This window comes from Hyperoodon ampullatus, assembly GCF_949752795.1.
Source record: "Hyperoodon ampullatus genome assembly, chromosome: X".
Lineage (NCBI taxonomy): Eukaryota > Metazoa > Chordata > Mammalia > Artiodactyla > Ziphiidae > Hyperoodon > Hyperoodon ampullatus.
The window spans coordinates 135,402,426-135,418,079 of record NC_136913.1 but is presented as its reverse complement, the minus strand read 5'-3'; the positions used below and the strand labels follow the sequence as shown (position 1 = coordinate 135,418,079).

At 48.0% G+C, this 15,654-nt stretch overlaps 1 long non-coding RNA gene and 1 pseudogene across 2 annotated transcripts in view; one reads left to right on the top strand and one right to left on the bottom strand.

The window, feature by feature from the left end:
• LOC307069162 overlaps positions 1 to 15,404 on the bottom strand; it is a 458,782-nt gene extending 443,378 nt beyond the window's left edge. The window contains exon 1 of the long non-coding RNA XR_013811480.1: positions 15,326 to 15,404. This is a non-coding gene — a long non-coding RNA (uncharacterized lncRNA). The remainder of the gene's footprint in view (positions 1 to 15,325) is intronic.
• Positions 4,000 to 10,363, top strand: LOC307069072 (dipeptidase 2-like; annotated as a pseudogene). The gene is made up of 7 exons: positions 4,000 to 4,032; positions 7,660 to 7,721; positions 7,841 to 8,018; positions 8,386 to 8,470; positions 9,140 to 9,215; positions 9,870 to 10,005; positions 10,106 to 10,363. The product of its transcript is annotated as a dipeptidase 2-like (transcript).
• Positions 15,405 to 15,654: the final 250 nt, after the last annotated feature.

The following is a 15,654-nucleotide window of genomic DNA, read 5'->3' as shown; positions in this document are numbered from 1 at the left end:
GAAGAAAAAATTAAATTATGGGACCTAATGAAACTTAAAATCTTTTGCACAGCAAAGGAAAACATAAACAAGTCGAAAAGACAAACATCAGAATGGGAGAAAATATTTTCAAATTAAGCAAACGGCGAAGGATTCATCTCCAAAAAGCAGCTCATGTAGCTCAATATCACAAAAACAAACAACCCAATCCAAAAATGGGCAGAAGACCTAAAGAGTCATTTCTCCAAAGAAGATGTACAGGTTTCCAACAAACACATGAAAGGATGCTGAACATCACTAATCATTAGAGAAATGCAAATCAAAACTACAGTGAGGTATCACCTCCCACCAGTCAGAATGGCCATCATCAAAAAAAATCTACAAACAATAAACACTGGTGAGACATTTATTGGAGAAAAGGGAACCCTCTTGCACTGTTGCTGCGAATAGAAATTGATATAGCCGCTAGGGAGAACAGTATGGAGGTTCCTTAAAAACTAAAAATAGAACTACCATACGACCAAGCAATCCCACTACTGGACATTTACCCTGAGAAAACCATAATTCAAAAAGAGTCATGTACCACAATGTTCACTGTAGCTCTATTAACAATCGCCAGGACATGGAAGCAACCTAAGTGTCCATCGACAGATAAATGGATAAAGAATACGTGGCACATATATACAATGGAGTATTACTCAGCCATAAAAATAAATGAAATTGAGTTATTTATACTGAGGTGGATAGATCTAGACTCTGTCCTACAGAGTGAAGTAAGTCAGAAAGAGAAAAAGAAATACCGTATGCTAACACATATATATGGAATCTAAAAAAAAAAGTTTATGAAGAACCTAGGGGCAGGAAAGGATTAAGGACACAGATGTAGAGAAAGGACTTGAGGATATGGGGAGGGGGAAGGATAAGCTGGGACAAAGTGAGAGAGTGGCATGGACATATATACAGTACCAAATGTAAAATCGATAGCTACTGGGGAGCAGCCACATAGCACAGGGAGATCAGCTCGGTGCTTTGTGACCACCTAAAGGAGTGGGATAAGGGGGTGAGAGGGAGGTGCAAGACGGAGGGGATATGGTGTTATACGTATATGCATAGCTGATTCACATTTTTATACAGCAGAAGCTAACACACAACTGTAAAGCTATTATACTCCAATAAAGATGTAAAAGAAGAAAAAAAGAAAGCACAGAGATAAACCTACACACCTATGGTCCACTGATCTATGCCAAAGGAGGCAAGGATATACAATGGAGAAAAGACAGTCTCTTCAGTAAGTGGTGCTGGAAAAAATGGACACTACATGTAAAAGAATGAAATTAGAACACTCCCTAACACCATACACAAAAATGAACTCAAAATGGACTAGAGACTGAAATGTAAGACTAGACTAGATGAAACTCTTAGAGGAAAACATAGGAAGAACACTCTGACATAAATCACAGCAAGATCTTTTTTGATCCACCTCCTAGAGTAATGGAATAAAAAACAAAAATAAACAAATGGGACCAAATGAAACTTAAAAGCTTTTTGAAAGCAAAGGAATCTACAAACAAGATGAAAAGACAACCCTCAGAATTGGAGAAATTATTTGCAAATGAATCAGCGGACAAAGGATTAATCTCCAATATATATAAACAGCTCATGGAGCTCGACAGTAAAAAAACAAACAACTCAATCCAAAGATGGGCAGATGACCTAAATAGACATTTGTCCCAAGAAGACATACAGATGGCCAAGAAGCACATGAAAAGCTGCTCTACATCACTAATTATTAGAGAAATATAAACCAGAACCACAATGAGGTATTACCTCACACCTGTTAGAATGGGCATCATCAGAAAATCTACAAACCACAAATGCTGGAGAGGGTGTGGAGAAAAGGAACCTTCTTCTGCTCTTGGTGGGAATGTAAATTGATACAGTCACTATGGAGGTTCCTTAAAAAACTAAAAATAGAACTACCATATGACCCAGAAATCCCACTACTGGGCATATACCCAGAGAAAACCATAATTCAAAAAGACACATTCACCACAATGTTCATTGCAGCACTATTTACAATAGCCAGGTCATGGAATTAACCTATGGAAGCACATAGACAGACGAATGGAAAAGATGTGGTACATATATAAAATGGAATATTACTCAGCCATATAAAGGAATGAAATTGGGTCATGTGTAGAGACATGGATAGATCTAGAGACTGGCATACAGAGTGAAGTAAGTCAAAAAGAGAAAAGCAAATATCGTATATTAATGCATATATGTGGAATCTAGAAAAATGGTACAGATGAACCAGTCTGCAAGGCAGAAATAGAGACACAAATGTAGAGAACAAACGTATGGACACCAAGGTGGTTAAGTGGCAGGGTGTTAGTGGTGGGATGAATTGGGAGACTGGGATTGACATATATACATTTATATGTATAAAATACATAACCAATAAGAACCTGTATAAAAAAATAAAATTAAATAAAAAATTAAAATAATAAATTTTTTTTTTAAAAACAGAAAAAAAGTGCTTTCCTTCCCATAGACATATTTATATGAATGAATTATTTCCATGCTTATATCTATAAATACAAGAAGAGAAATAAAACCTACCTTGAGCAAAAAAAGAAAAAAAGAGAAAAGAGAAAAAACAGAACCCACCAGTCATAGAGGAAAAACCCTATCAGGGCACTTGCTCCACTGGTAAACAATTCTGAAGTTGGTCACAGGTGGGGTATAGTCTCCCATGCAGCCAGCAGCGCCCCCCGACCCTGGCAAGGAGTGTCCTCATTGCAAAGCTGGGGGATGGTGCCGAGGCGTTTGTGAGTAAACGTGAGCTGAGCCCCAGGCCAGCTGCTGCTGAACTGTTGTTCCCAACCTTCCCAGGTAAAACAAATGAATGTGTGCAATGACTTGAAAGCCTAGAGGAAGGGCCATGGTGCCACACCAGTGAGAGCACGCAGGCCGACTTGGTGCCTGTAGGCCAGCCAGGGTGGTCCTGGCCCTGGGCGCTCTTCTGGAAGATTTCCATTTCCCTGCCTGAGATACCCCTCCTGTCCCGGCACCCACTGCTTTTTTCCTTCCTCACCTCTGCCTGGGGAGAAATTCCAGTGGCAGGTATGGGTGACACATCCTCTTCTTCAGCAGGGGGCAACCTGGCTACTCCTGCAGAAAGTCCAGCAGAGCCCCACTCACACTGGGCCACCCACAAAGCCACGGCCCCTCACTCCCTCCCACCAGCACAGCCCCGAGACTGCTCACGGGGCACAGAATATGGCGTCAGGCACAGCTGCAGAGGCTCTTGCTGCCTGGAACGGTGTTTATATTGAACTCAACCCAGGCACACCTGGGAAGGGCTGGCAGGCAGGGTCAGGCCGCCCAGGTCAGCCAATCCTCACCCCTCAGAGGCTCATATTTGCAGAAAATGGACCTTGCTGAACCGGCCAGGTCCAAGGAACAGGTGTGGGCTCCTGAGAGTCAGGAGAGACAAGGGGCTGCAGCTCCGGCTTGTTTTCTATTCATTTTATCTGGCCCATGAGTGGGAGACAACTTCAAGAAGACCATCTCCTAGTGAGAGGAACCCAGGAGTCAGGGAGAGGAGGGGTGGTGGGTGGAGACAGAGGCCTGGTGCCCTGGCTGCAGTGGAAGTCTCTGGAAGACCAGGCAGAGAGAGGCCGCACAGAGTGATGCCCAGGGTCACAGACCTGTCAGAGCTGCTGTTTGTTAGTTCAGGTCCTGCTCTGAGGTGCTCTGAGCGACAGGTGACCTGGGGGTGCTCTGCAATGCGGGCTATGTGCACGGTTCCTGTGTGTCCAGCCCTGCCGGGTGCCTGCCCAGGGGAGCTACATATCCTGGGAGGGGCCTGACCACGAGAGCCCCGTGGGCTGCTGGGGACCTGCCCAGGTGAGCCCCATATCCTGGGAGGGGCGTGACCACGAGAGTCCCGTTGGCTACTGGGGACCTGCCCAGGTGAACTCCATATCCTGGGAGGGGCCTGACCACGAGAGCCCCATGGGCTGCGGGGACGGGCAGGAAACTGCCCAGGTGAGCTCCATATCCTGGGATTGGCCTGACCACGAGCCCCGTTGCAGAACTCAACATACAGCAAAAACAATACTGCTGGGCCGTCCTCCCCCAAGGGTTCAAAAATTCCTACACCATCTTTGGGGAAACGTTAGCTGAAGACCTGCAAGTTCTATTTCTGTAAAAGGGAACCCTCCTTCAATATGCAGACGACATTCTGATCACCAGCCCTACTAAGGACGACTCTGAACTACCTAGCCAATAAAGGATAGATGGTGTCCAAGAAAAAGGCTCAAATATCACAGACTAAGGCGACCTGCCTGGGCTTCATTCTCACAGAAGGTCGGAGAAGCCCATCCCAGGAAAGGGAAGAAGCCATTTGCAGCCTTACCCCTTCTAAAACTAGAAGACAGCTTAGGGGTTCCTGGGGAGGCCAAGGTTTGCTGCATCTGGATCCCTAACTACAGTCTAATAGCTGGGCCTCTATATGAAACACTGACATGAAAAGATGTTGATCCTTTTGAATAGAATCCAGAAGAAGCCTTTCAAGAATGGAAAGAGCAGTCATTTCAGACCCTTGCCCTGGAACTCCCTGATTTAGCTAAACCCTTTGACCTTTACATTCCTGGTCAAAGGTAAATCGCCCTTGGAACATTAGTGCAAAAACTGGGACCACTTGAAATGGAGCAACGCAAGAATGCCCTTCAGGTAGGATAAACTATGGTCACCAAGGGTTTGCCTGCCGCCCCATCCGGCCAGGATACTGGGGTATCTAAAAACCTGGAAACCAGCAGCCCACAAGGCCAGCTCCCTCCTAATGGAAAAGGACCCCACGTGGTGATCCTAACCACCCACCATGCACTGAAGTTGCAGGGGTCGCTTCGTGGGCACAGTGACCTCGAGTGAGGAGGCCCTCCACCTCCAACCTCCAGAGAGACAAATGGGGGCAACGGGCCCCCATGACGACTCGTGTGACCATCACTTGACCTGGAGTTTCTCTCAGAAAACAAGAAGAGTGTGCCCCGAAAGAGCAGACTACTGCTTGCAGGACTTACTGCACCCAGAGGGCAGCTAATAAGCTTGGAGGGGGAACCATAGATAATGCTGTCACCATAGAAAAGCCTACAGACACTGCGGTGACAGCAGCCAATAAGACTGGCTATACTCCTGGCTACTTCAAAAGGCCGTTGACTCAGTGGCCGTCATGGTCCTGGGTCACCACCGACCCTGGACTGTCTGGGAGTTGAGCAGGCAGGGCTCTCACACCTGGTGCTGTTTGTACGTTAATTCAGGGGCCTAACTGAAGAAAGCGCAGACTACTGGTCAGAGCATCTAGGCTGGCAGAAACCGTCAGCCTAAGGTAGCCGAACAAATGTGGGGTGGGGTGAAACCTGCCCCCCAAGCGTCTCTGCGCATCTCTTTCTTGGACCTTTAAAGGTCATTAGAATCTATAACACTTCCAGTGCTGGTGCTCAGGCGGATGAGCAGTGAGGCAGGAGGCCTGGGGACAATCAACCTCACCTGGAGGCTGCTGGGGAGAAGTTCTGCCCCTCCACCCTGGGTATGAGGACTCCCAACTCAGCGCGAAGCAGTTACAGAAGAGGGGTCTGCACCCTCAGCACCCCAAGAATGAGGAACGGGACAAAAGGCAGGGGAGGGGTTTGTCACCAGCAAAGCCCATTAAAACTTCCTGGGAGATAAAAACAGAATCTGGGCAACAAAATAAAATCTAACCTTTTTTTCCTTTGTGCTTTGTCTAATTTCACCTGCTCCTAGGGTTCCACATGCAGAGGTCCCACACCCGGCACTTCAGTCCCGATTTCCTAGTGCAGAATGGCTGGGCCCACCCCTCAGCTCGTGGGGCCCCTGCCGACTCCGCGACATAGAGCCTGAGCTCCAGCCAACCCGGCCCTCGAGAGCTCCGCCCCCTCCTTCCTGCTGATGCTCCTGGGATCCCTACACAGCAGCCCTGCCCACAGCCCGCGGGGGAGCGCACGCTCTCACCTCTCCATTCTCTGATCAAAATATAAAGTTTCCTTTGCTTCTGAACCAAACTCAGTCTCGTTCTTTTCACTTCAACGATACTGGGCAGGGGGACCCTTGTTGGGGCCCACTCTGGAGGATCAGTAACAGAAATTGAGAACATTGTAACTTCACTGAACAGATGTGTGAGCCAAACTGTAAGGAACGCAGAGCAGTGTATAAGGCTCAGGTAAAATAAGATGTTTCTAAGACTTCCATTTGATATTTCCATCACTTTACTATAAGCAAGTTCAGTAGAGGGGTTCGTCTTATTTGTCAGGTCAATATTAGAGAAATGACGTGATACCTTTCCAAGGATGGACATCTAATAATCTTGGCTGAAGCTTCAATCTTGTTTTGAATGCTTTTCCACTGAAAATGAGACCTCTCTTTCAGCTCCCCCATTTCTGAGAAATATAAAACCTTATTCCGTATTATTACCAAACGGGAAACGTGGGAGGAGGGATAAATTAATAGTTTGAGATTAACACACACACTGCTATGTATAAAATAGATCATCAACAAGGAACTTCTGTATAACACAGGGAACAACATTCAATATTCTGTAGTAACCTATAAGGGGAAATAATCTGAAAAAGAATACATATCTATATCTACATCATGTATCAACAACAGATAAAATGTAACCTAAGGGAGGCCGATGGTGAGCGCTTCTGACCCTGAAGATTTCAATCAACTAAAGCTCAGACTCTGACTACTGCCTAAGGCCCTTAATGAACATACGTGTACCCGTAGCTTAAAAATTTCCCAGTTTGGGGTTCGGGGAGACACTGATTTGGAAAAATCCCTGGTTGTTCTCCTTACATGAAAGGGACTCTACCTACAGCTAAAACATGCCTGACACCCAGAGGATGGTACACCGTTTGACCAGGAAGAGTTTGGAAAAGGCACCTCATCTCCTCATCTCCTGGTAATCAGGTTCACCCCTCCAGCCTCTTTTCTAACAAGCTCCCCACTTGAAGAATCAGCAGCTTTAACCTCCTGTTTCATACAGTTAGAAATATTTCTGGAGGATGAACGGGAAGAGGGGGAACCAATGAGAGACCAGCCCTAGGTGTTTGGACAGGCACATGTCACTCTAATTTCCAAGCAGGAAGAAGAACTCACCAAAGGCTTAGTCTGCACCCCGGAACAAGAATAGGGCCTGAAGCAATCCTGGGGTTTTGTGGACAGTGCCCAAAAAAGGGACTTAAAAAATGGAGCTCAGGGGCACTGCAATTGACAAACTTGCAGGGTTATAAATGATAACAATCTTCCAAAAATATATTGAGGTAAGGCAACGAAAAGGATTTGAGAGCAAGGCAGAATTGCAGGAAACAGTTTTCAAGAGGTAGATTGGAGTCGCCTTTCAAGCAAGTGAAAAGAGACAGAACTTCGACAACGATGCAGGTGACCAAAAAGGGCGTATGCATTCTTTTCCTGAATATAGTCAAGACTGAGTCCCCAGATGGGCCCTCCTACTGCCAGGCACAGCCCAGTTTGGGTCCCTCCTCTTGCACCAGGGAGTTGCAGGTGTAGACGGTTCAAAAGAACCTCTTTCTAGGCTCTTGTAGCCAGGTCATGGCCACCAGTCAGACTGCCTCCTGACCACCCTGCAGGGCACAGAGCTCAGCAAAGGGTATCCACCCCTTCTACAGCAATGTCAGTTGGCTCACCGGCTTGGCAAGGTAAGTACCCAGGTTCCATACCCTGCCCCACAGGAATGTACAGCCCCGCCTGTTCCCTACAGATAAATGCACACAAGATAAATGCAGCCCTGATGCCCTCTCCCCATCCTGTCCCTGTAAAAGGTGGTGGCAGAAATGAACCGCCTGGGCATGATGGTGGATTCGTCCCATGTCTTGGATGCTGTGGCACGGCGAGCCCTAGAAGTATCACAGGCACCTGTCATCTTCTCCCACTCAGCGGCCCGGGGTGTGTGCAAGAACACTCAGAATGTTCCTGAAGATATCCTGCAGCTTCTCGTGAGAGACGGCCCTGGCCCTAATCCCTAAAGCAAGAGGTTCAAACCAGGGGCCCTTGACCCTGAACCTCTTCTCCCTCAATTTCCCCAAACCCCAGGTTAAATATCTTCTGCCCCCAAAACCCATGGTCCACAGCCCCTCAACTCTTGAGCCCTAGGTGGTAAGATACTCTTCCAAACTGGGAAACCCAGGGCCAAGACACTACCCAGACCAGGGCTGCGGCTCCTCCATTCACACAAACCCAGAGAAGAGACGACTCTGACCTCAAAGCCAGGGCTGAACACCTTCCTCACAGGGGCCGAGAGAGTGAACAGGCAGGTGGCTGTGCTGGGGGCCAAGCTGACTGTCCACCGGTCCACCCCTGCACAAGAAGAACGGTGGCATCGTGATGGTGTCCTTGTCTGTGCGGGTGCTGCAGTGCAACCCGTTAGCCAACATGTCTACTGGGGCAGGTGAGCCTCACCCTGGGCTCTCTGAAAACTCTGATTTGGAGCTGAAGCTGGGTCCAAATTTGGGGAGGACTTCAAAAGAGCCCCAGTGGTTTGGCCCACCTGTTGGCAATAGGTACAGCTCCCAAAAACCCAATAATGGATGGTACACAGCACCTTGGTGCCATGTGGAGCTGGAGCCATGGAATCAAAACTGCGATAATGATGGGTATCAGGGAGGCTGTCAGACACAGAGCCCAGGTGCTGCCCATCTGTGCCTCTGCAGGGGCTCCTAAAGCGCACTGCCCCTACCTCTGGCCAAGGGACTGGACAGCTCCTGATGTCTCTGGGGTCTTCATCAGTTGTACTCTTGTTCCTCTCTCATCCTCCACACCTGGGGAAAGGAGCCCCAACAGGTTCTCAAGGAGACTGGGAGGCAGGGTGAATCTTGGGTGAGAAATGGCCCAAACAGGGGGCTCTGGGCTCCACTCCAAATCTGAAGTCCAGTTCTAGAGCCAGCTGGGATCACTTCAGATCAAACCTCAGGGCCCTCTAGTTGGTACTCTCGGTGCCAGGCCATGAAGGAACTGGTCTGTTTGGCCTACAGGCTGCAAAAAGGGGAATCAACAGAGGCCAGTCATCACCCCCAACCCTGCCCTGGAAGCACCACACTGCTGACTTTCCATTCTTCAGATCACTTCGACCACATCAGGGCAGTCATTGGATGCAAGTTCATGGGGATTGGTGGAGATTATGACGGGGCTGGCCGGTGGGTGCTTCCCTGTGGCTTGTCTCGGGCTGGCTGGGCAGCAGTGGGGCTTTCACAGCCACCGTGCCCACCACACTGTGGTCCTCGTGGCCTTGACCATAGCCTCAGGTGTGCTGGCCCAACTGGTATCTCCCCTCTCCCAGGGTCTGCTTCCTGGGCTCTCCTGTCTGTTTGACCCTACTCTAGGTCATCATATTTGTCTAAAACACCATACAGAGCTCATCTGCCCAGCATCTGCGCCCATCCAGTGCCAGCAGACCAGACCCACGGCCTCTGAGCAGACTCTTAGTAAGGTCTGGGCTGGGCTGACCATCTTCTCTGCCTGTAGTTGGGTCTGTGCATTCCGGGGGTTCAACACAGTTCTTAAAAAGCTTTTCTTCTCTTTACAAATGGAGGCAAAAAGTGCATTCAGTGAAAGGCATAGATCTTAACAGTATAACTCCATGACTTTTGATGAATAGTCGAGGTGCTTTTGGGGTCTTCCTCTGAAGGATGAACAGCAGGAGTGAATCATTAACTCTCTCCAAGTCTCCATTTTCCATATCTGACCAGGGCTGGGGTTCAGTGGACCCTGGTCACATAGGGCTTTGGTTCTGACTCAGGACCAGGGAACAGGTCTGAGGCCCAAGAGCTGGCTGGCTGGCAGCCACACAGGTTCCCACAGGGGCTGGAGGATGTGTCCATATACCCGGTACTGATAGAGGAGGTGCTGGGGCGTGGCTGGAGTGAGGAAGAGCTCTGGGGTGTGCTTTGAGGAAACGTGCGGTGGGTCTTCAGACAGGTGGAGCAGGTATGCTGGGCTGGGCAAAAGAGTAGCTCTGAGCAGGTGGTCTGAGCAGGTGTACGCGGGGGTGCTGTGAGAGGTGCTGCCCACTGACTGCCGCCTCCAGGTACGGGAGGAGAACGAGGGACAGAGTCGCTTGGAGGATGAGTTCCCAGATGAGCAGCTGGGCAGCTCTTGCCGCTCCGTCCTCCCACGTCTGCATCAGAGAGAGGATCTGGCTCCAGACCAGAAACTAACCAGAGCTGAGGTTCGTGGGAATCCCATTTTGTCACCTAAGTGGTCATTCTCAAAATCTTGCCCCCACATGGGCCCAGGCCTCACAGTTATTGCCGCCTTCCCAGTCCTCATTGTTTGGCTCTGGTGATCCAGTTAATCCTGTCAGATGTCACTTTGGCAGCCACAGATACCCACAAAGTTTCCTTGCATATGAGCACAAATATTTCCTGAAAATAAATGTTTTAGAAATCAACATGAGTGTCCGTCTCCGTGCTGGGGTCTGTGGTGCAGGCTCCCAATACTGGGGTTTGGTTGGGGACCCTGCAGTTTAGACACTGGATACTCAAGGAAGACCCGTCGGCAGTGGCCTGAGGAAACCCAGGTGGCTTGGCTCAGCACTGGAAGAAGACAGTGGGTGGCTCTGCCTGCGGGAGGGTGGACCTTACTCGGTTCCCTCTGTGTAGCTCACCTCCATCCACATCCTGACCCACTGAGTGCCACCTGGGGATCTTTTCAGGTAATTCTGGTTCAGATGCCCAAGAAGAGAACATGCCTAGATCACAAATGATCTTTGTACCTATTTGGACAGAGCCCAGAATCTCAGGCTACTTAATGAGCCATGGACCACCAATGGCTAGACTGCTCTGGATGTGGGCACACCTCCTCTCCTATTCCTCATGGACTTCCTCTCTAGTCGGTTCAGGCTACTTAGACAACCACCCGATCTTCCCCCAGTTCATTAATGATAATAGCAACTGCACTAATTATAGCCAAAAGTGAGTTAATACATTCAGTTAATAATGAGAGGTAGGGCTTCCCTGGGGGCGCAGTGGTAAAGAATCCACCTGCCAATGCCGGGGACATGGGCTCGAGCCCTGCTCCGGGAAGATCCAACATGCCGAAGAGCAACTATGCCCGTGCACCACAACTACTGAGCCTGCGCTCTAGAGCCCGTGCGCCACAACTACTGAGGACACGTGCCGCAACTACTGAAGCCCATGCGCCTAGAGCCGTTGCTCCGCAACAAGAGAAGCCACCACAATGAGAAGCCTGTGTACCACAACGAGGAGGAGCCCCCGCTCAGCGCTACTAGAGGGAGCCCACGCGCAGCAACGAAGACCCAACACGGCCAAAAATAAACAAACAAACAAATAAATAAATAAAATGAAAAAAGAAAAAAAGATACAATACAGTATTGTTAACCATAGTTGCCATGCTGTACCTTACATCCCAGAATGTATTTGTCTTGTAACTGGAAGTTTGTATCCTCTGACCACCCTCACCCATTTCCCCCCCACCTCAGCCCCATAGGTTAAAATTTTAAATAGAGAAGCCCAGATAAACTTCAATGAGAAGATGACATTTGAGTTAGTCTAGTGGACGAGTGCACAGGAGAGGAAAGGGCCAGTGCAAAGACCCTGGGGCAGGAGCTTGTCTGGTGTGTTAGAAGAACAGGAAGGAGCCCGCTGTGGCTGCAGCACAGAAAGGAGAAGAGGGTAACGGAAATCAGATACACAATGGATGGGGAGCAGTAAGCAGATAGGACACAGTGGTCAGACCCCGAATGGCCGTGTAGGACGCTCTGCGGGCTTTGGTAGCTCTTCACGATAGGAGCCAGTGAAGGGTTTTAAGGAGAGGAGTGGCATGACTGATCACATTCCCCATGATCACGGTGACGGCTGTATGAAAAACAGACTGTGGGGGCCACGGTAGACACAGGCAGATCAGTTAGAAGGCTCTTCAGTCACCGATGTCAGAGATGATGGTGGCTCAGGATGGAGAGATAGTAGGGGAGGTGGTGAGAAGTGGTCACACTCTAAAAATATTTTGAAGGCAGAGCAACAGGAGTAAAACGAAGAAAATCAAAATTCCATGGCCCAGAGATAACTGTTAATTTATTTATTCTAAGCAAACATGGTCCCCTCTAAAAACCACAAAGCTTGCCAAGGATGCTCTTCTCAGAGGTACTAACTTTTTACTCCTCAGCCTACTCCAGCCTGGGCTCCCCCCGCCTCTGCCACTCTCCCAAAATTGCTCTGATTAAAGTCACCAATTACCTCGAAGTGGCTCAATCTACGAGACACTGACCCGTCCTCAATCTTGTTCTGCTAGCAGCACATGGCGTGGTGGAGGCTCCCGTCTTGCTTGATCTCTCTCCTCCCTGGGTTCGTTGACCACACACTCTCCCAGTCTTTCTCTCTACCCCTGCTTTTCAGTCTCTTTTGCTGGTTTCACCTCCTCCCCTCACATGTTGAGGTTGCTCCTCAGTCGTGGGCCCTCTTCCCTTCTAATTTCACACATCCTCCCTCACAAATTTATTCACTCCCATGGTTTAAAATATTGGCCATGATCATCTCCAAAGGCATCCCAACCTCATACCAACTGCTCCAAACACATCCCCACTCGGATGTGTTAAGGGCATCTCCTACTCCACATGTAGAAAACAAAGCCTTGACCTCCCCTCCTAAGCCTTGTCCTCTGTCTCCAATTATTTATTCAACAGACACTTACTGAGCTCCTAAGATATGCCAAGCACTGGTAGGCACTAGAGGTAAAATGATGAGGCAGGAGGAAAAGGTTCAATAGAACAGAGGGTTATAGAAAGGGAACTTACAAATATGTGTGAAATTAAAAGTGTGCATGGTGCTACGAAGGAGCAGTTATGGAAGGCTGTGGGAGTCTAGCTCAGCAAGGAAGAGACTGATGGGCGTTGAGGAGGGCCTCCCTTAAGAAATAATCTCTGGGGACTTCCCTGGTGGCGCAGCGGTTCAGAATCCGCCTGCCAGCACTATTTACAATATCCAGGACGTGGAAGCAACCTAAGTGTCCATCGACAGACAAATGGATAAAGAAGATGTGGCACATATATACAATGGAATATTACTCAGCTATAAAAAGAGACAAAATTGGGCTACTTGTAGTGAGGTGGATAGACCTAGAGTCTGTCATACAGAGTGAAGAAAGTCAGAAAGAGAAAAACAAATACCGTACGCTAACACATATATATGGAATCTAAAAAAATAAAATGGTTCTGATGAACCTAGGGGCAGAACAGGAATAAAGATGCAGACGTAGAGAATGGACTTGAGGACCCGGGGAGGGGGAAGGGTAAGCTGCGATGAAGTAAGAGAGTAGCACTGACATATATACAATACCAAATGTAAAATAGCTAGCTAGTGGGAAGCAGCTGCATAGCACAGGGAGATCAGTTCAGTGCCTTGTGACCACCTAGAGGGGTGGGATCAGGAGGGTGGGAGGGAGATGCCAGAGGGAGGGGATATGGGGATATACGTATGCATATAGCTGATTCACTTTGTTATACAGCAGAAACTAACACACCATTGTAAAGCAATTATACTCCAATAAATATGTTTAAAACAAAACAAAACAAAAAAAAACAAGAATCCGCCTGCCAATGCAGGGGACACGGATTTGCTCCCTGGTCCAGGAAGAACCCACATGCCTCGGAGTAACTAAGCCCACGAGCCCCCACCCCTGAGCCCATGCACCACAACTTCTGAAGCACACACGCACAGAGCCTGTGCACCACAACAAAGAGTAGTCCCTGCTCACCGCAACGACAGAAAGCCCACGCGGGGCAACGAAGACCCAACGCGACAAAAAATTAATTAATTAATTAAAAGTTATATTAAAAAAAAACAATGAAAAAATCTCTGCTGGGAATTCCCCGGTGGTCCAGGGGTTAGGACCGTGTGCCTCCAGTTCAGGGGGCCTGGGTTCAATCCCTTGTTGGGGAACTAAGATCCTGCAAGCTGGCATCGCAGCCCAAATAAAAATGAAATAAAATAAAATATATTAAAATAAAAAAGAAATGATCTCTGATTCCAGGTCTAAAGGGTGAGAAGGTGTTTATCAGGCCAATATGTGGGGAGAACATTTTTCCCATTTTAGTAAGTAGCACTTCCATTTACCCAGTTACACATCCTTAACCCACATTCCCCACATCCAATTCATCACTTACTCCTGTTCGCCTCCAAGCCATCACTAACCTTCCAAATATGACTCTAACCCGCCTGCTTTACTCCATCTCCAAGGCCACCACTGTGCACAAAGCCAGTCTCCTAATGAGTCTCCCCAAATCTTCTCCTGCCCCCTCCTATCCATTCTCTTACAATAGCCAGTATGGTGTCTGAAAAAGGCATCTCTGCTAACACCACTTCTCTGTTTATACCCTGCAATGGCTTCCCACTAAGTTTAGGATAAATCCCAAACAGATGATGGACTGGAGGTTGAAAGACCAGAAGGAGGTAGGGTGTGAGGTTAGAAAGAGAGATAAAGGGTCTAGGCCAACAGCGAAAAGGGCTGAAAAGAAAATGATCGGCACTTGTACAACAGTCCTGATGCAGGCAGGAGAATGCAGGAATAGCGAAGGAATACCAATAGCCACTTTTTATTTCGGCAATGCCTTTGCAATTCCCAAAGTGCTTCATTTATAACTCTGATTCTCAAACTTAGCTGTACATTAGAATCAACTGGAGAGATTTTTAAAACTACCAATGGCCAGGCCTCACCCCAAGCCAATTAAATCAGAATATACAGTTCACTAGGGCAGGAGTTTTGTCTGTTTCATTCACTGTCCATATGAAAAGGACCTGGCACGTACATGGTGCTCAGAAAATATTTACTGAATGAATAAATGAAGGAAGGAATGTACCATTATCACCTGAGATCCAAGGAAGAATTCTTTTCAAAACTTAGGGAGTAACCAGGCAACGTCAGTTACCATGGCAGTCCTGGGAAAAACATTACCAAGTGACACTAACACTCCCAGGGGCCTACATTTGTTTCCACAATAAGTAAACCTTTCTCATTTCTAAAGTACTATACTGTGAAATATGCATCTCAGTCACAACCAGAGGTTACTCAATGTCTGCTGTGTGCGGGAGGAAAAGAGAACGGCCTTACGCAGTATCTAAAGCAATGACAAGAAGAAACTAGGGGCCACGGGCAGAGACAGACAGGCTCAGACAGGCTCCAATCCCTATGACATTCTGAGGTGATCACGTTGTAAGGGCTGGAGCACGAGAAAGCAGCCACTAACCAGCTACCCTGTCTCAAATATTTGGAGAAAGCCAATGCAAATACATACCTATGTATTATTCTTTTCTGATCATTCTTTCAGTGTATCCCTTCCGGCTTTGTGCAAAGCGATTCTTTGTTTTGTACCTGAACGATGAGTGGCACATGTAAATGGATGAAACCTGTCAGAGCAGACATCCAAGGAGCTCTTCGGCTAACAAACAAGGAGCTCCGAGTTCTGGGAAAGAATCGTAAAAGTAGTGTAGAATCACAGTATCTTAGAGCATCCTTTATATCAACTCCCCTCTATCATATCACCAATCACTGGTCATCAGCCTATACATGTACTTTGCAGTGACAGAAAACCCAGCACTCTCTAGACAGATCTAGGCCTTTCTA